We start from the raw sequence: 27,403 nt of genomic DNA on the forward strand, positions 1-27,403 counted from the left end.
CTGTTGTTTACAGATTCATCCTTTTTTTACTCAGCTCCAGTAAATGAGCATTGTGACTGTTGTCCCTCTGTGAAGCAGACATTCACAGTATTGGAGCCTTTGTCAAGTCTTTGGTTTGATGTCAATCCAACTGGGTCACACAGCCTTACCTACAGCAAAGGGCAAGTATTATGGCTTAGAATCTAATCGAATGATTTCTCAGTTATGCCCTGTAATATCTAGAGGATCCATCACAGAAAGACATGCAAGGTGGCCTGACTAATGGCACCATATTCTGCACTAATCTTCTGGGCCAAGACAGGCTATTGAAAGGCTGGGATTATTTATTTGCATCGAAGATAGTCTTGTTGAAATATATCATTTAGTTAGATATCATCAGGCTACATTGTAGAGCAATCATGACTGCATGTGGTTAGAGGGAAAAAATATGAGATTCCTAAACCTTTTGAGAAATTGAGGGAAACACATGGCTGAGGTAAACTCTTCTTTAAGAGCCTGTTCTTGGTTTATGTTGACAAATTAAAAAACCAACGAAACAGACACCAAAATCCAACAGTTTGGATTGTTCTTTTCATCCCTCAGCCAATACTCAAATTTATTAGGACTACAAAAAGCTAGAAACCGTACCATGAATTCTTGACTTTGGTTTCATCCAAACCAAACTGGGACAACTGAATTATAAATCTAATCACACAAGGTTTTGTCTGCATTTGACAGAGATCTTTTGGAATGACTAAGAAGGCAGATAGTCTCCACTGACTAAAAGTAGAGTACTTAGTGCTTTAGGTGAGTGTCTGAGATTAGATAAAATGAGTCAAGACCTTGATACATCAAAAGATGTTTCAGGGGAAATCTTTCAACTTCTGTTTTCTACCAGAAAAAAGAACTGGTTAAAAATAATAAAAATAAAACCCGATATATAAAGCTTTCAACCTATGGCAATCCAATCAAGACTTCAATTTGGCCTTTATTTATCTTTGATCTGAAGACAGACTTGGAAACAGAGCCAAACCCACAGTCTGATATATGCCTCTGGCTTCCAGGTTGCACTTCCTCGCGTCCACATAGAGGAGAAAAACAAGCCCCCTTCTATGGAACTCATGTAAATGTTGTAGGATTTCTGGTTTGTAGCAGGCAAGCAGATGATTTTATTCAAAAAAAATAGCATGTCTTTTTATTCCCATATGTCACTTAAGGCAGTTCTTAGCTGAAAACGAGAAACATTTTACGGCTGAGGAACCCTCACCCTGAATTCAAAGCACGTCCCTGTCTGAAACATCAGTTCCAGATTAGCCATCTAACTGTCTTACGATTTTTTCTGAGTTGACAGATTTTGGATGTTTGACTCTTCCTGTGTGATTGCCTTAATGATTTTTCTGAGATTCAGAATGTGTTAATAAATTTCATATCCACTGTCATGTTACTGAAAACATTATTCTTGAATTATTGAATAGAAAATTAGCAACTGCTTGCTCACAATTTTTAACCAGTTAAGGCTTCCTTGTATATAAAAAAAAATTAATTCAGTAGGAAATCCTTTTTTTCTTTAGTGATAAAAATGTATATTCACACTGTGAGATCTTCAATAATTATTTCTAAAAGTAGTATTTGGTAAATACTGCAATGTCGGAATGAATTCAGGTACAGGAATTAGATTTTAAGTTTAATTTTAAGGAAAATTATGATACCTTATGTAATGTGTGATACTAACAAAGTGTCTAAAATTACAGTAGTCACTGAAATTTTTACTGTGTATGTATGCCCATATAAGCTTATGCAAGAATGTGTATATATGTATATATACGAATTTTAAAAATATTAAAGTTTTAATATAGATATTTTATGTTACATTTCTATGCGTGTGTGTGTGTATATATATATATATGTTTGGGGATTTTTTTCCACTTGGGCAATGTCAAGTATTAAAATTTCCTTAGGTCATTCAGACGCATTGCACTGATGGCTATTTTCTCTTCCTGTTTTCTTTTTCTGACCATCCCTGTCAGATATGTTTCAAAGAGGAAGATCACAGATCCCCCTTCTCATTCTCCATGTTTGCAAAGCAAATGATCCTTTGAACACAGAGAGGCCCACTGTGTCTTGCACCAACAGTTATGTAGATGAGCATTATTCACATAGAAATTGCAAGGTGTGCAGTAAAGACAGACAGGGTTGTAAATGACAGCAAAAAATTTCATCCTATTTCATCCCGGTTTGAGAAATCCTGACTTTGTGGCCTGTTTGTCCACAGTTGTCTGTACAAGATAGCCCAAGGAGTTACCACTTCTTTGTCTGCCTCCCTGCCTCAGCTCTATGGTTCTCTTCTGTGTATGGATGTGGATGAGGTAATAGCTAGTTCTGCTTCTTTGTTTCCCTTTCTCTCTTGTCTATGTTTACAATAAATCGCCTGTATTGCAACTGCAATGAATATGCTGAATGGTCTAAATGATGTGAAGGAGGGACTCACTTCCTTTGGTGTAATTTTTTTCTTGGAGAGGTTTTTCAGATGAAGTTGCGTAAGACCCTAATGGAGCTTTTATTTTTATTGCAGTGGAGAAAGATAGAAGCAACTTTCTTGATGCATGTGGAGGACTCCCACAGAAACCAGTAAGGACCTGAGTTCACAGGGGGTGACTCTGCTCTTTCCGCACTGATGCGGTAAAATCCGGCTGCAAGTCTGCCAAGGGGAGGCAGGAGGGTGTGGGAAAGGATTCCTCATCTATAATTATTCTACAAATATTAGTGAACATAATGGTCCAGTGCAAGGCTCCCCACCACTTCACAGCACAGACTGCATCCTCTGAGAGGGCTTGCCTTACAAACGTGCTTCTCTTCTGTCTGTGAGGACGCCAACTTCCCCTTCCTCCAAACACGCTACAGTGGCCTGTGTACATTGAGACAAATAGTAGGAAACCTGATCTGTCTTTTAATGCAATTTAGCAGTTGGAAATGAGGACATCCAGCGTCACATAACCAAGCAGTTCCTCATGAATGACAGGCAAGTGCTCCACAGGCCACAGGGCTGGAACTTCTTGACTAATGCATTTCCCAAATGCTGTACAGCCGATGCTAACTGTTCCTGCCACTGCAGGGTCTGAATGGTTTCTCCTTGTTACTCTGACTTATCACAGTTAGTTACTGTTGCGAAAACGGGGCAGTCAATCCTGTCTTGTGCGGCCGGCACCAAATATGCGACGGACACAAATCGGGAGACAAATAGTAATCGTTTATTTACAGTAACATTTGCAGGTTCTTTTGGATTGCCGGTGGTAAATTAAAAGCTACAGGTATAACACAAGGTTTATCACTAATATAACAACAACAACACACACTACGTGCACACATACACACCAACAACAATAACAGCTTGCCCACTGTAGGCCCGGCCGCTTGGCAAACAGACAAGCCTGTGTAACAGGGGTACAGTGGAACAAGAGACAGCAAAGTCGCGACAAACAAGAACCAAGGACACACTCAGGGAAGCACAGAAATGCACCTGAGGAGAAAATGTGAAATACACCTGGGGAGGAAAAGTATATCTCTCAGCGTTAGCTGAGGTCAATAATATTACCCACACGGCGTCCCAAGTGGGGGGACGGAGAAGGAGCGAATTTGTAAATCCGTCCGGTCGTCGGTATGGTTCCGAGTTGATCCTGTCCTGATTTTTGGGCCGAAATTGGGGTGATATTTATACTCGAAATTTTACATTACATCACCAGGGTATACGTGCGGGTGGGGATGACTATAGACAATCTTATTGCTTATGTTAATGCCACAAAGTCTGTCAATTTACACCTGCATGGGCGGGAGGTAGTGGTTTCTTTTGTTCAGAGCAAAAAGAATGGGGGACTGGGACCACGAGGCCTCCGCCCATCTCACACTCCTCTGGGCAATCCACATAACACCAGATATTGATCTAGTGATGGTTGCCCCCTGCCCAGTGCTTGCCACTTCTCCCAATGCTGAATTTCATGCTTCCAGCCATGCAGCTACATGGTGTATGTGACTTGGACTTTGGGATTAACTTTGCGCTCTCTCTACAGTTAGTACAGGCAGCTCAAGTAGAAATGGCTATAGCTAAGGCTGCTTGGCACATTGCATTATAAAACACTGTTTTCAATGGCTTATAACTTCTCCAAAGTTTTATTTGTTTGTAGTTTTCCACACTAAATGTTTAATTCTTTTTGTGGGGGTGACAGGAAGAGGGAAGAGAGGAAGGAATGATAGTGGGTAATAAAAATTAATAGGTAGACTTAAAAAAAGCTGAAACTTCTGTAGAATTTTGTCCATTTTTCTCTTATAGAAATATATTTATTGTTTTACCTGCCCCATTTGGGAGCAAGGACAATAGAGGGTGTTTGTGGCATGGAAGGTGGTTCCTGTGATTGTTCCTTTATAAATGTACCCATAGTTGTGCATTTGAAAACCTACTTGCAGATGGTCAGACTTGTGACAGCTGGCAGTTAATTTCTCTGATGATGTTGTTGCTTGTGCTCCTACCCCTTGCCAGCACCCATGTCCTATCAGCAGAGCCAGGCTGAACCCACCTCTTCTGGCCAGGAGTTGCTGTGACATTGGGCACAAAGCACTACAATCTTGATTCGAGGACGTGCAAATAGAAAAGAGGAGGAGACCAGACTGCTGGGGGGAAAGAAGTCTTGTGCAGATGGCAAGATGTGTGTCAGCACTGTGAGGGAGGAAGGAGGCAGTGGGGCAGGAGACCAGGAATCTTGGAAACAAGACAGCTGAAAGCCTAGCGCTAAATGCTGCCATTGTACAACTTCTGGAGGAGTTACATGTGTGCATGTGCACACACAGTTATGCAGTTCTAAACTGCAGAAGCACTAATCATTTTTTTTTTTTTCTTTTTTCACAAGGAAGTCCTGTGCAAGAGGTTGAATCAGAGCTGTGTCATTAAGGCAGTTGCTCCCTGAAGAATCCCTTCCTCCTCTGTGGCAGATAAAGTTGAGGGATGTGGGATTGCTGAAGGAGAGAAGATGCCTTTTGTGACTTGGTTGTGAGTTGTAACCCACACTTTTATTTTGCTAATTATTCATTTGTTGCTTGGGGCTTTTTTTTGTTTTTTTGTTTAACTAATAACTCTTTATTGTAAAATACAATTTATGCTAATGAACTCAATGGAAATAAGCCACTACGAAACTTACTCTGCCTTCAGAACAGATTTTTGATAATGCCATGTAAATAAGCCATGAGACTACATATTTAAACATTTAATTATTTTGATCTATTTTCATTAAGTGTTTTTTTTTTCTTTGAGAACAGTCCATCCTGTGCATTAAATAGACAGAGACTCTCTGGGGGGAAATAAGCGTAAGACACTTGAATAAAACATTAACTTGGCATGTAGCAGAGAGAAGAAAAATATAAGGTTTCCTGTGCAAATTTATTTGGACACTTTTTATATTTTGAAAACTTAACTGTGCTACCCTAGTGCTTTTTTCCATTAAAATTGTTTGTGTTTATTAATCAAGCTAGTCTGGAAATTGTTTCTTTGATACTTTTCACATATGTGTGTGCTCAAACATGAATGTGTTTATGTAAAGTGTATTTATTAGGTATGCATAGAGCTATGTGAAGAGATATATGTTGGGCCAGAACTCTCTCATTCCTTATCTGCCTCATGAGACTTTCAAAATGATGGTTTCCTGTTTACTTGTTAATTCATCATTATAAAATCCAAATGTTATTAGTGTTCTCAGTGTTTCTGGAGTTTTAAGCATATCCTTTATTTTCATAAAATGAGAACAAGACATTATTTATATCACATTGACGTTATTTTAACAAAGACAATGCAGAATGTTTTTAAGAACTATTCTCCCATCATCTGAGGACATTCACTGAAGATTTTGAAAGCACAGTCTTTAAGTTGTTCTTGTATTCCTGCTATTTTCAAATCCTATATTTCAAAGTAAATTCATGTGTCATTGTGGTGTTACCACTGATTCTACAAGGTGATAGGACATGCAGTAAGCTATGCTGAACAAAGGAGAGAAAAAAAAATGGGTTGCCTTGGTGTGGTAAGTCTTAAAAACAATGTTATCTGCCACCCAGCACCCTTTCCCACCTGATTCTGAGGTCATCTGTCAGATCTGCTGAGTCAGTTTTCTCTGAAGTTCACTGAGGATTTGGGACAATAACAATGACGAAATTAGACGTGGACATTTCAATTCTGTTCTCTCTGGATCTTCAGAAATGCACAGGTTTGTGCAGCATGACCTTGTTGCAATTCACACAGAGCTCATGCTGGAAATTCCAGTTTTCTGCCATTGGAACAAGCATAGTTCCTATCCTGGAGGACCCTCTGGCCATTCCCAGACATTGTTTATGGCAAGAGTTCAGGAGGACGTAAGCCAACTCTCTTAGCTGTTTGTACCATTTATCTCCTCGTCCCCCACCCAATCTCTACTTTTTCCACTGTTATGAGAAAAAAAGATTTTATAGCTGTCTCTACAGCACAGTCTCTGTACCGATGTCCTCAGAAAGCATAGTCTTCTCAATAAAATGTGATAAGTCAGTCCTAAGAGGGCTTTCAAATATGTGGTGGGTGACCAGTTTTGCATGTGTTTCCTCCCCACCTCTTTCATTTCCTCTCTGTGTGCGTACTGCTCTCAGACTGAAATGGATACGCAGTTGAAGCACGTACGTTGGTGCAAGCACTTCTACTTGCAGAGTTTGGCTGGCTATCCCTCCTCCGAAGCTTTCTCACCATTAAAGTGATTTGGTTTGATTTGGGCTTTGACACTAAACCAGTTATTTTTACTTACAAAGTCTCTGGCTGCCTTTTTCAAAACCTTTCCATGTAGATTATGGTTAGTCTTTAAAAAGCCTTTTTACCTTTGTGCAGCTGAAGATCAGCCACTTTAACTGCATTTTGTTGGGTTATAAACTTCATTTTCAGGAAAAAAAAAAATGGTTTAACTGATCATGTAGTTGTCGTATCTATAGAGGCTTGGGAGTGTAATTTTTTCCCTCCCCCCAAACTATTTGTTGTTTTGACATTTTTCCTTTCCCCTTACCTTCATATTTTACACCACAAATTTGTTATTCAGAGATGTTACTGGATAGCTGGGTATTGCTGTAAACTGGATACTCTTCACGTATCTGTTACAAGGGGAAGTCAGATCTCTGCTAATCCATTTGAACAGTTCATTTGATGTTAACCACACTGTGCTCCTTAATGAAAGGAAACGTTTTGTGGATCCAGCTGGAAATCCTCTTTTCTTCTTTGGTCAATGCCAAGTCCTCAGCTGCACATCATGTTCTTGTGTGTGAGCTGTAAGATAAGAAGGAACTTTGAGAAGTTGAATCTGTCCTGTTGTGGTACCTGGACACCAATTATTGTTTCTCGTGATGATACAAGCTGTCATTTACAGTTACATTACTTTGCATATATTCTCATCTTTGTTTGACTCTGCTGCTTCTGTTGCCCAAATTGGATATAGACATGAGGCATCTTGATTCCTTCTTGGGAATCATGCCACAACTTGTACTAATGTTTTTTCTGCAGGCCAATTGCCCACAGATGGATGATGGATAAATTCTTTGTATGGTTTTGTTAATGTTGAGATAAAATCCTTTAACTGTGGAAAACCATTTTCCAAGAACAACCTCTTGAAAGATTTTAAGAAACTCTTCTCTGTGGAATGTTTTAAATGAATGAATAGATCAAAGAAAAAAAATAACATGTTAAAAAAATTTTTTAAAAATCGTTCCTATTCCTGTACTGCAACAGTTGAAATAGAGTGATAAGTAATGTCAGGTTAATAAAGACATAGTAAATAAAACTAATTAAAAATGAAGCCCTGAAACTGTTTAAAAACCAAAATGAAGCAACAAAATCCCCTTCAATCAAAAAGAAAAAAACCCTTTGCGCATTTCTGTGAAATTGAAATCCAGAGATTGTGATGGATAAACTGAGAATCCTTTCATTCTGGGTACCAGAGGTTTGCATTGAGACATGCAAATAGAAATAGTTTTTTGGTCATACCACATGCCATAACCAGACAAGTTTTGAGTCTGATCCTCTTGTCTTGGATCCCAGTACTAATAGTATTTCCGTTTAAATAGCTCTGCATCCTGTTTAACTGGACTATTTTTAATGCCTGTGCAGTAGATAGCTTTAAGTATAAAGACTGAACAAAATTGATTGATGGCTTATTTTTATTAAGCCCTGATGCACTTTCTTAAGTACATTTTGTCCATTTAATCTGCCAGCTATTAACATCACATTTCTTCAAAGAGCTTTATTTTTTCATTCCACTCTTTAGAAATGTATATTTTCTCACATCTCTAACTACATTGTGTAGGTTAATGAGGTCATACCCTTCTGGAAGAACAGGGAGGTTCTGATGCTTCATGTAAAGTCATGCATGGGTATTTTACTCAAGATCATTCACTGATAGCAGGAACGCTTACATTGCATTTTGCCAGCAGGCAGTTCCTTAGCTATTTAAAACTCTGCAAAACAAACCCGAAGCCGACAGGTTTTAACTCAGTTTAAAGATGTTTAATTACAAATTAAAAAGGCACCAATGCTTTCTCTTGCTTGAGAACTGGAAGAAAGTAAAGAATAGTGGTGGCAAATCTGAGCAGTATTGGTAAACCAAAGCTGGAAATGTAAACATATGGTGAATTCTTACGTTTAGAAGGCTTTCTCAAAAGGCAGATATATTCTTAGCCTAACAAATAAAAAAATCCTTCCAAAACAACTAAATAAATACTTTTTTTTTTCTTTTGTGCAAAGAAAATAAAGGCTGGCTTGTGCAAGCACAGAAAATATTCTGCATGTGCTAGTTAACTTTTATTCTTATTTTTATTTGCCCTTACTTCACAAATATGTAAATATACAATAGTTTGTGTAAAAAAGCAAATTTTGAGTCCTAATCCAGTCTACCAGTTCAAGCTCCATATATTAATTTGTGGGATATATTGTTGTTTTGGTGCTTGTGTCAAAGGCACTCTGCTTAGTGAAGAAAATAATGAGGTTTCCTTTAAAATTTTGTAGACTCTGAATTAGTCTGTAGCTAATAAAGTTCAGAAAACAGTCCCTTCATCTTCATCCCTTTTTATCTAAAGAGAGAGCCTCTTCCCCTTGCCACCTTGTTTGATTCAAATCCATGCTTCAAACAAACAAGAATAGATGACAGAAAGGATAAATTACAGAAAGAATTCACCAGTATTTGTAGCAGTAGAAGGAAAAAGCTGAAGAAAGAAAGGGCAAAATCAGTTTGGTAAATAGGATTTGGCATTTTGCAGAAGATGCTGTTATATACCAAGGTAAAAATCTCTTTCTACACCCAGTTCAAAACCAAGGTAGAAGTTCATGAAGTATGCATGTGTTTTGTGTGAATTAGCTATTTTTCTCTCTATAGTTTCACAGTCAGCATTTGTCAACAATCTATGCAAACCTACTGTAATTCTTACTCGGGTTACCTGCAACTATCTGACATTAGAAAGCTTTAAATAGAACCCAGGCTTGTAATGGAGTACTCCAGCTATCTGTCTTACAAACTTCAGCAAACTTTGGCCTATAAATAGACTTTATGAAAATAATTGAAGTGTGAACTCAATATAGTGTGGGTGGGATATACTGCAGTGTTATCAAAGATCTGAGTCACTCAAGCCTTTAAGATTGAGCCTTTCTGTGCAAAGGGGAATAAATTAGCAAGATAAAAGTATTTCAGAGGCAAAAAGAAACAAAACAAAACACATGGTTGTTAGAGCTTTAGCGTTATATTTGAAATGATTGATGAACGATGAAGTAGTTATGGCTATTTGTGAAGAAAAAGATTATGCCAAGGCCCTAGAAAAATGTATGGGAACAAATTCCTTACTGAGCTGTGATCTCAGAACCTGAAGATGGAAAAACCTTGGCCATGGTGTTATCTGTAATGATACCTGAAATTTGAAATCACGAATGTCTACCTGTGGAAAGGCCATTTTAGAAACACATTTGAAATCATCTTACAATTTCTTGAAAAGTATAACAAGAGCAGATGACACAAGCCAATTTCATTAGTTGTCATTAGTCAGAGGCAAGTTAGAGTCCTGTCCTCTTGGGGGAAAGGAGATGAGAGCAAGAAAGGAGATTTCTTACTAGGGTCTAGTTACTGAGCTCTGAGCTAAAATATACAAGTTTAAGCAAGCTCTGGAGCTACTTCTTATCTGTGAGCAGGGACTTCAGGAGGGGAGAGAGAAGAGTTCATAGGGGATTCTTATCCAGGTCACCTTCTACCTTTTTTTTTTTTTTTTTTTAATAGGAGTTTGTCCCTTTTCACAAGACCATTGACCTATTTTATTCCAGGATGAGAATCTTTATTTTTTTTCCAGTGGTGTGTCTATATCCTTAAATAGGGGGATAATGCTGTTTGGGTCCCCTAATTGTTACAACTGGTCTTCTTTCAGCTCCCTTCAAACTGGGTATCTCATTGTGCACTGGGTGCCAAAATGCACCTGAGATATCTGCATAGCGATGGTAAATAAGAGAAACCTACAGGAGACCTGGGTACTTCTGGCTGGAGGCCACTTGGGAACATTTAGGCACTGGACACCTGTGCTTTGTTGATTGGAGTCCAGTGGCACATTTCAGTTACTCTAACTTTGCTCTAGTACAGTCATTACTATGTTAAACCTGCTGAAAGGCTTGACATTCACAGTGGTGTCATCTGTACACAGCTTATGGCATTAAATGTTGTTGTTGGTTTCTAATTTATTTTGTGTTTAAGTCACAAGAAGCAAAGAAACATTTCGCAGTGGAGCAATGCTAATTTTCCCCACCTGGCATTGTAGGTTTAATAATAGCTAAGGCAAGGTAAATAACACACTGGGAAAATGAATACCGAGAAATGCGCTTACTGATGGTTTTCACAGAATTTCATTATACAATTATCTATCAATCTTTGTGCCATTAGGGAATTGAGTCTAAATTATATGCTATCTTTCTAGTAAAGTATTCTAGTAAAACTATGATAGTATTTTCTTTTTCCTGGATGGATTTGTCTGAGGCAAAAGCCTGGGTTTAATTTGTTGTCAATCAGATGCTAATTTTTAAGACACTTCTGTTTATCTACAGTAATTTACTGCAAGAGGAATTTCAGTGGTACAAGGCAAGTAGGAAAACAAAGCAGTTTGGCTCAAATTTCACTCACACTCTTTGAATGGGGACTGTACTACGTATGTAAATCAGATCTGTGGTCTAAAAGAAGTAAAGGGTTTTGAAAGGCTCTGAATGTATGGGCATCTTGCTGTCCCTGCATCATTCCCACAGCCCTCTAACTGACGGGACCGAACCTGGCCCCTTCTGCTGTTCTTTAATCTAGCTATAGTCTTGCTCTGTTTCTTTGTGTATGTGAGGGGACAGAGACATGCCTGTGCTTCTGTTCAAGTCTTCCCCCTTTATCCCTGCCTGGCAATTATGCCAAGAAAGAATAGGGCCATTTGAGACTTACGATTCAAAAGCTAACCTGGCATTGGGGTGCCAGTGGGCACTGCTACTCCTTAGAAAACAAGGAGTTCTTTGAAAAGCAGAGTGAGTGAAACCGTGTTTCTTACAGCTTTATACGTTGTGATTCAACTTCAATCTTGAGATCCTGCTTCTCTTGTCCTTTTTTAATACTCCCTCCACCACTCTCCTTCGAATGGTATTCCAGCAGCTCTCCATGTTTTTGTGTCCCTTATTTTGTCCCCTATTTGGCATGCGATCCAGAAACTACATAAGCACTGGCTGGCCATCTGATCATAGTCTGGTATAAGGAAAAAATATTTTGGGATATCTACCCTTTTGTCAGTATTTCTTTAACAATTTCTGAGGAGCTTGCATCACTCTCCTTTGAGATCTCATTAGCAGTTTGAAAATCTGAGGTCACTTGAAAACAGCGGGAAAAACCTGAAACATTAAACTTCTCTATGTATTTGTCATTTTGATTTAGACTGATATTTGCCAAGACTGATTCACCAATCACTAATACTTCTTGCCTTGGGAAATGTCTCAAGTGTTATCAAGGAGTTAAGGCAGCTGAGTGTATTGCTCTAAAAAAACCTGCTTTGTTTTATCCTTGCTAATAAAATAACTTTTTTTCTTTGAAAACTCTGTATGTGATCTGTTGTTTAAATAGTTATTAATTAAAATTTTAAGAGCTTTCTGTGCTTTAACGTGTGTGGGTATCTACTTGACCACTGGGATATATTGATACCCAATCCTAACCCTTATTACATAAACAACTTAGTGATTTATTTTTTTTTATTGCTCTCCTAATGCAACAAAGCATTGTTTCTGGTTTTATCTAGAGCTGCACGTTGACTTGAAAGCATAAGTCTTTTTTTTAAGTTGTCTATTATATTAAATTCTTCAGTATTTTTGTCACAGTGCTAGCATCTTGCCACATGAAAAATTGCGTGCTTTTAATTTATTGGAGGAGAAATGTCGTCTATTTTACACTTAATTTGTCTTTTGGTTCGGTAGGTCAGATATTCTGAAAGAAGTATTAGAAGTATTACACTTGATATTCTGTTATAGATTTACTGGTTATATTATATTTAACATTCTCAGAATAATTTTGATACCACCATAAATTTTAGATTCGTAGAGTAAACGGGCAAAAGGAGCCATTCTGTCATCTTCCCTGAACTGTGGGTGGCTTATACTTAATCCAGTTACTAATATATTGAGCCAAGTGTCATGAACTTGATTAAATAAGGCCATCCAGAAAAGCTTTCATCCAGTGGCTCTTGTTACACCTTTCATGGAAATTTAAAGAAGTTAACCCCCTAGTCCTCCCTTTCTAAAGGCCCATGTGTACTTTAATTACAGAACATAGAACTCGCTCCACCATCTTTGAAAGAAACTCAACATTAAAACTCTGACTACAAGGCATTTGTTACCGTTCATGGTCATTTTTGTGGATATCTATTGCATTCCCCAATATTTTCAAAAATCCCCTTTACAGTAGACGTAGCAGAAACATATGCTGTATTCCAGGATACTTTAGCATACTTTTAAAAAATGTTCCATATGCAGACAGTGTCATATTTTCTTTCTTCTTTCTTATCACTGCCCTTTTCTACATCCTTCTTGACTTAGCAAGAGAAATCATGATTTTTAATTTTTTTTTCAAAGCTCTGACTGTGGCTAAATCCTTTGTGGTCTAGGACATAGTGCTCTCCTGTGTCGACTCCTTGGTTCTGTGATTGCAAGGTGTTTTCTTGTTACCTGTAAAAAATAATGGCTATAAGGGGAGGTCTATGATGGCTGGAAAATACAGTGTTACACTCAGCTTTCAGAAACTTAAAGTGGACTTGGGAACTATATGTGGGTGAACTTTATCCCAGTCCATGGAAATATAATGGAGTATGTCTTCTTTGAATTGATTTCCAAGCGTACAGCAGATAAAAAGACAGTCAGAAGTTATCTTCCAAATTTACCAAGGCAAAAACATGCTTCATCAGCGTGGCTGTTTTCTGTGACTGAATGGCTTTCGATGTGGATGAGCAGGGAGCAATAGATGAAAGTTTTCTTGACTTCAGTATGTCTTTTGACACTGGCTCCTTCAAAATTGTCATTTAGAAGCTGAGGAACATACGGACAGGGTGAATGGTCTGTTTTAGGTGGGTTGAAGCTGTCTGGACTTTCAGGTTTAGATGATGACTTGATATCTAGTAATGAGTGGATAAACAATGTACATTAGGGATAAATATCAAAGCCCCTATTATTGAATAACTTTATCAACAGTCTAGAGGATAAAATTCCTTAGAAAACTGAAAAAGAACATTAAAAGAACGTTTAAACACGACATTAAATTTGGAGAGTTGACCAGTGAATGGCAGAACTTCAGTCAAGACAAGCTTAAGGACTGTGTCAACAGGAATGTCATGGCTGCCAATAAAAAGCACACATTTCCACACCAGGGCAAAATAATGACACGTAACATAAATTCTGGGCAGGGACAATCAGGGCTTGCAGTGCTCCTGTGGCCCTGACAAGTTGGAGAAGTAGAGTTAACAGATTGAGACAAGTAATTTTTCTCCTCTGCTCAGCACTAGTGATACTGGAAGACTGCATCCAGTTTTGGGCTTACCTATTCAAAAGGACTGTTAAGAGATTGGCTGGCATCAGCAGAAGGCTGCCAAGATGGTCAGGGGCCTCAGGTATGTGAACTTCCTGGAGAGGTTGAAGGAGTTGGGATTACTGAACCTGTCAGGAGGAACCTAAGGTACAGTCTAATAGCTGCTTATAGGTACCTGCAGGCAGTCACAAAGATGATGGAGCCAAGGTCTTTTCGTTGATGTCAGATGGTACAAAGAGGCCAAAACCTGAATTTTGGGACATTTATTAGGCATGACATTAGGAAGGAGTCTTTCATTCAGAGGGTTGTGCAGCACTGGAACAGGTTTTGTCCTTCGATGGGATAGACCGGCGAGACAAAGCTACAGCTGACCTGAGCTTGTGTTTAGAGATTGCTGTGCTTCGGACAGGAAGCTGGAGTAGGTAACCTCCAGACATGCCCTTCAATCAGAGTTCAGTGATTCTGTGATATATAGTTGTGTTTCTCTGGATCAAAATGCCAAATATTTTATATGACCATCCAGACCTTCACATCATTTAGTGCTAGACCTCCTGGAGAAATGCCACTATGTCTCCTTCCCTAATCAATGATGACTTTTTTGATACACAATTCAGTTATTTGTTAATCTATATCCCTGATGATGTGTTTCTGTTTAGTAATACTGCTAAGGCAAATGGCTTATATTTTTAAAAAGTCTAAATGTAAAAAAGCACAAGTGTCTTTATCAACCAAGCATGTAATTTTCACTCAGAAACTGACATCAGGTTGGTTTGTTGTGTGACCGTTTTTCTGTAGAATCATAGTGGCTGATACTGATTATCTTTCAAACCTGCTAGTTTTGCTTAGTTTGTCTTTAATACAATCCTATGTCATTTGTTCCATCACCACGCCTGAGACTGATGCCAGGTAACCTTGAACTTCACTGTGCCATTTTTGTGAAAGATTTATAATTTTCCATTCTTCTAGAATTTTCCCTATGTTCCAGGACTTGCTACACATGAATATCAGTAACTCTGAAGTCATTCATTCAGACCTTTAGTGAATCTTAGATCCTCATTATCTGGGACAATTGGTCTTGAAAACACTTAATCGAAACCTGAGCTTTGTGAAACTAGCTCCATATGAAATCGTTGCATGTGTGCATACACATCTTGTGGATGCTCCTTTTGCTTACCCCCACTCCAGTCTAGTGAGTTATTTTTGTTGATTATAAAGAGATCTAAAACACCTGCCTTGTTTTCACACTGAGGTGCATCTTTGGGTCAGCTCATTCTCTCTCATTCCTTTAAACACTTTCAATCAGCTTTTTTTTTGGTATATCTATCTTGTAATGACACTAATTTTCTTCACATACAAACTTGAGCTTAAGGAGTAATATATCCTCTTGCCAGCTTCGATCAATAGTCTTATATCAATAGCCTACTTTGATCAATAGCCTTTTCTTAACACATTGATGTGCATTTATCTGAATTCTTTCAGGTTTGAGCTATGTTATGGTTATTCATAAGCTTTGTTGTGCATGTACATATACATACATGTGTCCCAGTCACAAGCAGTGTCCCCCAGGGCTCAGTATTGGGACTGGTCTGGTTTAATATCTTTATTAATGATCTGGATGAGGGGATCGAGTGCTCCCTCAGTAAGTTTGCAGATAACACTAAATTGGGTGGGAGTGTTGATCTGCTCGAGGGTAGGAAGGCTCTGCAGAGGGATCTGGACAGGCTGGATCGATGGGCTGAAGCCAATTGTATGAGGTTCAAAAAGGCTAAGTGCTGGGTCCTGCACTTGGGTCACAACAACCCCATGCAGCGCTACAGGCTTGGGGAGGAGTGGCTGGAAACCTGCCTGGCAGAAAAGGACCTGGGAGTGCTGGTTGACATTCAGCTGAACATGAGCCAGCAGTGTGCCCAGGTGACCAAGAAGGCCAACAGCATCCTGGCCTGTATCAGAGATAGTGTGGCCAGCAGGAGCAGGGAGGGGATTGTGCCCCTGTACTCGGCACTAGTGAGGCCACGCCTCGAATACTGTGTTTTGGGCCCGTCACTACAAGAAGGACATGGAGGTGCTGGAGCATGTCCAGAGAAGGGCAACAAAGCTGGTGAAGGGTCTGGAGAAGAGGTCTGCAGAACAGGTCTGCTGAGGAGCGGCTGAGGGAACTGGGGCTGTTTAGTCTGGAGAAGAGGAGGCTGAGGGGAGACCTTATTGCTCTCTACAACTACTTGAAATGAGGTTGTAGTGAGGTGGGTATTGGTCTCTTCTCCCAAGTAACAGGTGATAGGATGAGAGGAAATGGCCTCAAGTAGCACTAGGGGAGGTTTAGACTGGACATTAGGAAGAATTTCTCTACTGAAAGAGTGGTCAAACATTGGATCAGGCTGCCCAGGGCAGTGGTGGAGTCACCGTCCCTGGAGGTGTTAAAAAAAAGTGTAGATGTGGCACTTCAGGACATGGTTTAGTGAGCATGATGCTGTTAGGTTGACAGTTGGACTTGATGGTCTTAGAGGTCTCTTTCGACCTAATGACTCTATGATTCTCTCTATATATGTGTATATATATATATATTTATATACACACATGTATTTGTCTGTCCATTCCATCCTTTTGAAATAAATTACAACCAGAGATATTTTAAGATGAGACTTTTGGCAAAGAGTAGTCTCCAAAGTTTAGAGAAGGTCAAGTAGTGTTTCTCTGATGAGATGAAATACACAGCCTAAGTTAAATTATTGATATTATTGCCGTTAGCACATGATCTCAGTAGCATCTATACTTGGTGTTTCCTCCTTGAGCATCTCAGTGACCTGCTTTGCATTGCTGAAAAAACTGTAAACTTTGGTGAGTTTTTCTAAGTGATAAAATGAACCTCTTGCCTTTTTCAGCATCCAGATAATCCGAGTTGTTCGGGAGGAGGGATGCTCTTGTCTACGCTCTTATTCTTCTTCTCTCTGCCTAGGAACCAGATTGCATGAGAGAAATGCATCACCCCAGCTGCTTTTTCTGCTCTGAGCCACTTGTCATCCTCTTCGCTTAACACCGGTTCTGCTCTTGGGCCTTACATAAAAACAAAACACCTTTTTTTTTTTTTTTTCCCCCTTGGTGCTATCATCAAGTTTTTTCAAGGTGGGGTTTACTTTGCACTTGATAAATATTTTTAAATATTTAAATGCAATTGTTGGTACAAGTTAGTTGGGTGCAAAGACTTGCCATGGTGAAGGAAAATAGACAGAAGGACAAATGGGAAAAAGTTAGCTGTAAACTGAGAGTCGGAGGCTGTAAAAAAGAGACTTCTTTTATTCCCCCTAATTATGTAGGTACAAATCTGAAAAATTAAAAGTATCAGTGTTCTCTTTTTTTTTTTGCCCCTGTTTCAAGGGGGCCTGACCCTGCTCAGTAGAGTGCTTAGAAACTTGAATAACTTCATTACAATACAATAAGGAGGGTTAGCCGTATGTTTGTTTTGATCCCACCCCATTTGCCAACCTGTGCTCTGATCTTAAAGGGAGAATCTCTGAATACAGCAGTAAAGATTGCTGGTAAAAGAGTTGCAGAACTATCTCTTGAAATTGTCAGGACCAAGGTAGGTAGAAAGTACAGGAGCAAGGCCAATGATTACTTTCTTTGAACAACCCTTTCAGTGTTCTCTGGGAACACTTACCATTATTATTTTCTTTTATTTTTTTTTTAGAACTATTCTCATGTCTGCTCTAAGTAGAGGATATTCAGTGACATTGGTGAATTTGGCAAGGATAAATGAAAGCAATAATTTCAATGAGGGTTTTTCAATTAATCACCTTCTTTCACTGACCTGAATTTCCTGTCTAGCTAGTTAACTGAAAATATTTTGAAGTGTCCTTCTTGCTTTTTGTCTTATATTACTTCTTCCTCTCATTTACAGTGCTATGAAGTACGCCCAACTGCGGGCACCTGTTGCAAGCAAATCTCCAAAAGCTACTGGAAATATAGGTGCTGCTAAAGCTGATGGATAATAAACTCAGTTGAGCTACTGTGTGGCTGCAACCTGTAGTGCTTTCAGTCACTGAATTAATTCACCTGGAGCCAGCTTGGACACCTTCTCGTGACACTTTGCAGACAGAGCCTAGAATTCAGCTTTGCTTAGAAGCGGCCATTTGGTTGACTTTGCAGAAAGCTCCATATGGCAGGAACCTTGAGTGCTTTGAGAACATGCTTTTACTTGTCACTTTTGTTCCAGTAAATGTCAGCATAATTGAAATCCCCATGATCAATGTCTGGGCTTTTTTACAAGTCTTCTTTTTTCACGCATAAATGCTTCCTGTTCTGCCTTATAATCCTGCCCTGGAGATGCATAACAGTTCCTTACTACTGTTGTTTTTTTCACTATTTTCACTCTCATCTCAGTCCAAACTCACTCAGCTGTGGTAAGCAGACTGTATTTGTAAACTTTTCTCTCTGAGATAGTGTCCTTCCTCACATATGTTTGCATATAAATGTAGTGCATGCTGCTACTTTACTGTTAACATTACCAGTTCCTTGGTTTATTGATACTGAGATGGGGTAGTCATGATCAACCACTTCATTACTTATGGTAAATATGTAAGGATAAAGAAGGAAAAACATCCTGAATCTCCCTGTGTTTTTTTCTGATTCTGTTTTGTAAGCAGAATGAAAAACTAAGGGAGCTAATAAAAGGACTGTTTTATTTACACATGAATGTTTCTTAGCAGATCTGTGACAGAAGATATCATTGTAGAAACTTAGGTAACTTCTAGTTCAGTCTCATGATAAGATTGATGTGACATTTTGCTGACCTTAGGAAGTTTTGGCAAGACTGGCGATTCTACATTTTTTATATAACATCTTATGATGCTTTCTCAAATTTCACTTTTTATTGTTCTTTTGGACATCCTTTCCTATTCCTCTCTCAATTTCTGTGGAGTGTTCTCTTGTAGCGCTTCCGTAGCTTCACATACCATCTTCAGTTGACAGCAACCACATCTAAGGAGATGTGGTTGCTGTTAGATTCAACAGACTGCCCATGTTAATTAACTGTCCACCTTAAATGGGGAAACTATGTAACCTTACGTGCTTCTTTTCCTCCATCAGGAGCAGACAACAGATTATTCAGAAGCACAGACACTGGGTCACCATAAACCAAACCATTCTCTTTTTTTACCCTACACCTTCTGCTAAACAACCCCCCCCCCCCCCCCCACTTTCTTTCACTTTGAGAAAAATCAAAAAAACCAAGCCTAAAGAACAACTCCTTCCTTTCTTTAAAATGCTTCTTGGTGCTGTGGTCACATCCCACACACTTCCTGGAGCCTCCACCTTTGACACTACTCTTTTTCCAGTGCTCCAAAGCAGGGACAGTAGGGCAGTCAGCCATACATCATGCCTGGGTTTGGTTCACCCCTCATACACCATTTTTTTTATTCTTCTAAGCTTCAGCTTCTTCTTATCATCTTCATGGATTTGTGCCGATTTCACTGACCCTCTCAAATGTAATTTCTTAACAGTAGCTGCTTCAGTTCTTTCACAGCACTTGCTGTCCTTTGGGTCAGAAACCTCTGTCTGGTGCTTGTCTCTCTTGTAGTGAAACAACCAACACCTTCATGACATAGCAGGTCACTGCTCTCTTGCTACAGAAATCTTTCTTGAAGTCTTGCTATTTTGTAGTAAACCTAAATGGTAACTTACATGACAGTGCTTTCACAGGGGAGGTGCATCAGGGAAAAAAAGGCCAGATGAGCCACGCCCTGGGACACGTCCTTGGCAGTATCTCTTTCCTGGATGGCAGTCTAGTAGTGGTGAGGAATGCCTTTATTGTTCTGTTCCGTATTCTTTCAGTGACTAAGGTTTATCTGTTGAGGGTGATATTTCTTTTTCCTCGCCTCAGGATTTAGAGGGCAGAAGATATAAAAATTAAAGGAATACAGAAGGTGGAACGTATTTTTAGAAAAGTGGGTATGACACAGACCATGATTTTAGATGTATTAGACCCTGAGAAAATTTTAACTTTTCCATGACCATTTATTGATATTATTCTGCCTGCCCCCCCCCCCCCCCCATGCCTCCTTGCCCCAAGGCTTTTATCTGGGCAGCACTAATTAGGTATATTAATATAATTAATATTTTTCTGCCTCTTTTATATAAACTACAGAACTTCAGATGCTTCCTTCAGTGTAATAATTATTTTATATAAACAATGAGAAAATCATATGCTCAATTTGATTTCACCTTGAAAGTACCAGTGGTAAATAACGTAAGACATTCAATTTAGTTTAAGACAGTTCTAGCACTTCTGGGGGAAAATTAACTTAAATACAGCTTTAGAGTGAGGGGGAAATGTAGAAAGCAATACTCCCCAAATAAAGAAGTGATAGAGACTAACACTCTAGGTGTGAGTTTGCAGTGTAGTCCAGCTCCCAATAATTCAAGATGATATTGGCCTGCCAATACTGCATTACTCAAGCAGAAAGCAATGGGCCTGATGTGCTGACTTCGACTTTTTCTGTCCTGGAGATAAGGGACTGCATCACTGAGCAGGAAGAAAAGTAAGCAGTGCAGAGAGGGTGTGGTGAGCGGTGCTTGTAAAGAAAGCTTGAAGACAGCAAAATATGTAAAGACTGGCAAGTTTGACTACAGGGAATAAAGTATGAGATGTTGGAATCCTGAAAAGGCCAACAGGGTTGGTATATCCTTGCCCTTAACATACCTAGGAGCATCAGGCAGGGATTAAGAGACGGTGATTTAACTGAATCATTAGGAGAAAAACTTGTGTTGGTTTGTTCTGCCATGTAAAATGCTGGAATGTTTTGCCAAGTCAGGTGTGCAAGCCTTCATCCATTCAGACATACAGTGGAAAATGCACTTTAAGAAGGAAATCTGTGATGTATTCCCTGCCTGTATTTCTGGTTATTCTGCTTTCCCTGTGCTTACTCTTTATACCACAAGCCATCAGAGTTATCATTATTATTAATAATCCCATTTCTGAGTATCTAGGCCCCTTACAGATCACTCCTGTTCCTCTCAGGCTCACAATGATACTCTTGAATCAGAAGACAGAATTAGCTGCAGAACAATTGGGACTTTTTGGGAGTGAAGGAAGAGAGCCTGGACATGGAAATTCTTCTCTTCATCTGTTAGCATGATGCAGACCATCTAGGACATGACATGCCACAGCTAATCTTTCCCTCCCAAACTCTTGTTGTAAAGGGTGTGGTTTTCAGTTCCTAGAGAAATAATGTGAGGTGCTGGAATAAACCTTGACATAGTTTTGGAATGGGTAATGTCGGAGATTTTGCAAGAGTCGTTTTGACACTGAAATTGTTCTCTGCACCTCACTGGGATTGAATTCTTCTGCAACATCTCTTAATAAAAAAAAAAAAAAAAAGTGTAGGAATCAGAATATAAGAAAAAACTTGTTGTATAGAAGGGTATAAAACAAGCATATAAAAGCAAATTAAATCAGATTTTCATAAACTGCAGCAAGCAAAGCTGGGGAGGGGTATGTTGCAGGCCTGTTAAATCATGAATGATGTGAAAAACGTGGGCAAGGAGTGATCAGTCATCATTTTCCATTGAAGAAGAACTAGCAGGCCTCAGTGAAACTATCCTGCAGCAGGTTTAAAGCAAACAAAAGGAAATCTTTATGATGCATATTAAATTGTAGGAATCCTTGTGGAACTTTTTGGAGGCCAAAAGTATAGACAGAGCTGGAAACTATCTGGATTGATTAATGAAGATTAAGTCTGTTTGTGGTTATTCCATGCAGCCATTTAGATGCAAGCTTCATGTCAGACACTCCCACTGATAGCCAGGAACAGGGGATTACAACATAGGCAGAACCCTTTTGTGTGTGCTCTGTTCTTATTCTGCTCTGTAAACATCTGCTGCCAGCAGCTTTTGGAGAAATGATGCTGAATATATGGACCTTCAGTCTGGAACACAGCAGAACTCTTTGTAGGAAACAGCTGATAGCTTTCTGGAATCCAGTGCAATGAAATACATCTTCACTTGGCTGTATTTCAAGTAAATAGATAATGTGAGATTTAGAAGGAACTTTACAACTGACAAATCTAAGGCCATTTGGTAATAATGCTATCATAGCTGTATCTCCTGAGTTAACTGCAGTGTACCAAGTGATATTTCAGCTCTGAAATGATAACATTAATTTAATTGCAAAATGTTAGTATTATTTATACATTAATATCAGCTGCATAGCATGTCTGTCATACGTAGCGTAAACAAAAAAGCAGAGACTACCATGTAAGAAATCCCTCACTGGAGGTTCTGAAAGTTTGAGAAAATAAGAAAGTATGATGAATTAAGACTTTTCAGGTGCTATTATACAGAAAAGTAACACTAAGATTCACATCAGAGACAGTAAAAGGCTCTGTTTCTGGGTTGTTTTCTCCTTTCCCCAAAACAGAAATATAAACCCCACATCTTCTGTTTGGGGAATTCAATTTCTTCTCTACTCATTGGTTTTTAAAAAAGAAAGGAATAAAGTTAAAAAAAGGAGGTGACAAACGATGTCTGGGGCTGGCTAAGTGGAATTTGAAGGGTGGGCACTGCACCTGTGTGCAGCACCTACTCATGCATAGAAGACCCTCAGGAGATATTCGGTGAGCTTAAACAGCCCAGACAATGATAAGTCTTGTGCTGTGCTCTGAAGCAGACAACTCTTAGTTGAAAGCTCTTTTACAGTGAGAAAGGCAGCCACAGTTGAAGGCTTCCCACTGTAAATGCTTTTCTCCAGCCCTTGTCAGGTCTGTCCTGGGAACTAACTGCTGAAATGCTCCTGCCATCTGCAGCTGCAACTCGTGGGTGTAGAAACAGGTGACCTCTCTGTAGGAAAGCACAGGCTGCTTGAACTGTAGGATGCGTATGGGAAAAAAAGTATTCTTTCTGAAAAGTAACAGTGGTCTGGCAGTGGTTGCTGTATGCAGTGGCATGGTACCAAGCAAGAGCATGTGTCATAACGCACGAATGATTTGCAGCCAGATGTGCAAGGCAGGGAAAAAGATTCTGTATCAGATATTTAAAGAGAAATGCTTGCAGAACACATATGAATATCTCTTTGTGTTTTGAAACATATTCACTTTGGCAGTGTTTGTGCCTCTCTTTATTTGTTTTAGAGTATTTGCTAAAAACAAATCTACTGGCAAGAATTTTTACAGATCTAGCAAAAGTCAAGAGTCAAGTAACAATTGCAAGCTTAGAAAGCAAAAGTTGTATTTATGGTGGTTGAGAACTCATGTGGAAAAGGGCATAAGCTTATTCCTTCAGGTATGTGAATCATACAGTGCCATGTGACCTCCTTTTCCAATGGAGAAAGGTCACATTTCAGATAGCAAATATTTTCAGAAGCAAACCAAAAATTATTTTCAAAATAATTTTTCAATACAAACATGAAATTTTTGAATATCTTTTAGGGAGAATAACTATTTATAGGGAATAAATATTTTCAGAAAATGTAACTTTTGTGACAGACAAGTCACTGAACACTCTTTTGAGTGTGGAATGGATATTTCAGTTATGCTATTGTGAGCTCCAATCTCAGACAATCAGTAACATAAAAAGGCGAAGCATTTTCTATTTTTGTGGTATCAGAGCATAAGAAGCTGAACTCTTTAAATGTGTCTAAAGACCCTGGAGATCTTGGAAAAGAAGGTTGTAAGGTAGAAAAAATTGCCTACATGTTGTAGTCAGCACACAGTCATCTCATTTCTTTCCACATGGAACACAGAAATTCACCAAGGAAATTTCTGTTTGTTGTACACACTTCAGATACACAAGGAAAACAAAACTTAATCTTCCTTAAACAAAATTCAGTTCTGCCTCCTCTAGTCAGAGTAGCTGGCATCTGGTTATATAGTAAAGCCCCTGAGCTGACCAGCTTTTATTATTTGTTCTTTATTGTCCTATATTAAATAAATAAATAAATAAAAAACAAAGAAACACCCCTGAAGAAGCAGCATGCACTTACTTGCTTTTAAAAATTCTTTTTTAATTTGCAAGAATGTTAAGGAAGGCCACTCCTTACAGATGGCCTGAAATGATTAGAGCTTAAAATTGATAAACTTTGCCCTACTGCATGAGACAGTGAGGAAAGTACACATACCAGCCAAAAGTATTGGAAAGAATATTCAAGTGCACAAAAAAGTCCATTAAATCCTACAGTTTATGTCAGTCCTAGAGTCTTTATGGAAAAAAACAGGAAGATCAGCCCTTGAGCTACTAGTGGTTTCACCTGAGTGGTGACATTTATTCATTTGTGTGAGGGACAACAGAAGCCATTCCTGAAAGAAAAGCAGAGCTTAAAAAAAATTCATGAAGGAACTGCACTCAGCTACACACTAGTTTGGCACCCAGTGTTCTGCATTTTGGCCTTGCTCTGCTTTGTGGTCTCAGGGCTAGAAAACATATTTTGTTCCAGCAATTAAATTTTCATTTTACGTTTCTCAGGATGAAAATTTCTGGCTGAGAGATTGCCAATAACAGAAAGTTAAAATGTTAATCCAAGGGTGGGGCACAGCATTGAATAAATTGTACGTGTTCTCTCAGAGGTTCTTTTTTGTTCCATACTATATCCAGCACAGAAACAATAGCATCTTTAACAAAGTTAAATTTACGTTTTTGATACATTCCTTGGAGGCATGTGACTGCAAGGTGCCAAGCCTCACATTTGTTCCTCAAATGGCTCTCAATTCTTTGCCACTAGGACAGACCCAGCATTTCCCTGGTCTCAGTTATTACGAATTTTGAAGAAAGGATAATGTGCAGCCCTGGCAGACCTTGAGTTCATCCAAGCTCAGAAGAGAAATATCATAACTGATGGACCTACTTGACAACTTTGTGAGGGTTAGATAAACATGTGTTTCCTACCGTCCCATTGTTTTCCATCCCACAGTTATAAAAACTGTTGTTAAGCCATGTTATCTGATCAGGCCCTTGTAAACCCTGTCATTCAATGAATCATCATTAACCAAATAAACAAAAAAGTGTTTTCACTTTTCATTATCTGGTTTAATATCGAACACGTGCAGTTTGTTTCATTTTCTTTTGTCATGTTCACATCTATATTACCTGTTCTGCTTTGTCTCATCTTCTTTAAAAGGTGGGCAGCTGTGCTGAGACTCACTGACCACTAGATTTCTCAAATCCTTAGGTCTCAGCATCATGGGGCTCATGGTCTAACTCACGGACAATCTAGTGAGCAGAGGACTTGGTGGCTCTGAGTATAGATCTGAACAATGCTCTTGAACATTGTGAAAAGATTGAAGCTTTTAAATTAGGATCAACAAAAAACACTGTAAAAAGCTGTTTAAAATAATTTCCTAGCATAGCCAAGGGTAAGTTTGAACAAGATGTATGAAGCTATTGGCACATACATTTTGGGGCAATGTCCCTACATTCTTACCTAAAAGATAATCTGGAATATTTTTCTTAGGTCTTTTTGTTGCAGTTCTGTTTCGCCTGAATTTTTTATTTTTTTTTTTTTTGCATTGAGCCAGAAAAACAACCAAGACTAAAATACATTGTCTAAGGAACTCATTCAGAAGAAATGTAGGGGGTGATCCACCTGCTTTCAGACCCTGCATGGTTGGGCTCACACAGAGACACATATATATATATATAATGGTGGGAAAACAGGAGAGTAACCAAGCTAATCTTTTTATTATTTTTTGGATTGTGACTTTTTCTGTGTAAGATTATTGTTATTCTTTACGGCTACAGAAATAATCTTTTGCTGCTTGCAAGAAGTAAAGAACTGATGCATGTACTAAGTCAACCTCCTTATTTCTGGACTTGGCTAAAAAGCTGTTCATGAGTCTAAACAGATGTTTAGAACAATGAAAAGTTTATGGAGTGTATGTTTATCTTTAAAAAGGGAATGTTTAAGAGTTCATTCAGGCTCAGGATCCAGTCTTTCCTGGAAGACTTTGACTGCCTAGCTAGATTAGAGCAAAACTTGATGATCACAGAAGGACTTTTTTTCAAATATTATAAAAGACATTCATTTCCATTGGAAAGAAAAGACTAGAGAATGTGAAGCTGCATTGCTCGCTATGTCTTTTTGGAAGAACCAAACTGACAACAAAAGTTCTTTAAGTTTTGGTGTTTATTTTTCTACTAAGTTTTCAAATATATTTCTTAACTGATTACAGTCCTTGACAGATTTGAACTAGACAAATCTTGTAGATGTTCCTTACTTAGAATAAGTTAATGGTTTTTTTCCTGTATTTGGAAATATTTTAAACAGTATTAATGCTTACAGAAATGATCAAATATTTACTACTGGAAGGTCTACTTGTGTGCAGTTCTGCAGTTCAGGTGAAAATAAACGCATTTTTCTATCCAAATATTAGGTATTATTCATATTTATCCTGAAAGAAGACATTTCTTTGTAAATAACTTAATATATAGTTTAGCATATTATATGTATGTGACAGTATTGATTTTTTCTTTTCCCCCATATTTCCCCTTTCTATGTGATCTTTTTACGCTAGTGATCTTGTATTTACCCAACGAATATTTCATACCCCTTTCAAAGTGTTTAACATTTTAACAAAAATATTCTTTCTGTAGAAAAACTTTCTTTTGAATTACAGTGACATTAAATAAAGAGTTCTTTTGGTATGATATCCAGAGTGAGCATTAATAAAACTGTAGAATCAACAGATCCATCAACACCCCTCCCCAAAACAATCATCTGTCAGAGACAGCGGCAACGTCTATTGTCTGCATTTCTGATATAAGAAAACATAGTTTCCAGAAAAAAGTAATGCCGTAATAAAAATGTTATTATCTTGGCAAATAAATATCTGGGCTTCATTGCAGTGTGCAGCAGTTGGGTTCTGTGCTTTGTCTTCTGTGAGGAGGAAGCATTAACATGTGACAGTATTATAGCTTCCTGAAGCGATCTCTTCATTATGTTGCAGAAAAAGTATATGTGGTGATACAAAGAATGCTTTATCCACAGAGAATGGGCCTCTCTCCGGTGCCAGTGCTGACTATCATGTGCTGTCTGTACCCATGCTCCAAGATGGGAAGATGCAAGCTGCCTTTTAATTCAGAACTGCATAGCCAGTTCAGTGCCTCTACTCCTTGGTTCAACTAGAAGGCAGGATTTGTTAGTAAGTAGAAAAACGATTAGCCTGAAGGGATTGCACAGATGAGCAGGCTTCTGTTTAATTGCCTAAAATTATGGGTAGAGTGACAGTGTGACTTTTTGACATGTTCGATTGTTGGGATTCTTAAATACTTGGGAAAGGCAGCGCTGAAGTGGGTGGAAGTGGGTGGAATGAGTAGATAGATGACTCATTGCAACAGGCAAA

The sequence above is a fragment of the Leptosomus discolor genome, chromosome 2, assembly GCF_034619465.1.
Source record: "Leptosomus discolor isolate bLepDis1 chromosome 2, bLepDis1.hap2, whole genome shotgun sequence".
Taxonomy (NCBI): domain Eukaryota; kingdom Metazoa; phylum Chordata; class Aves; order Leptosomiformes; family Leptosomidae; genus Leptosomus; species Leptosomus discolor.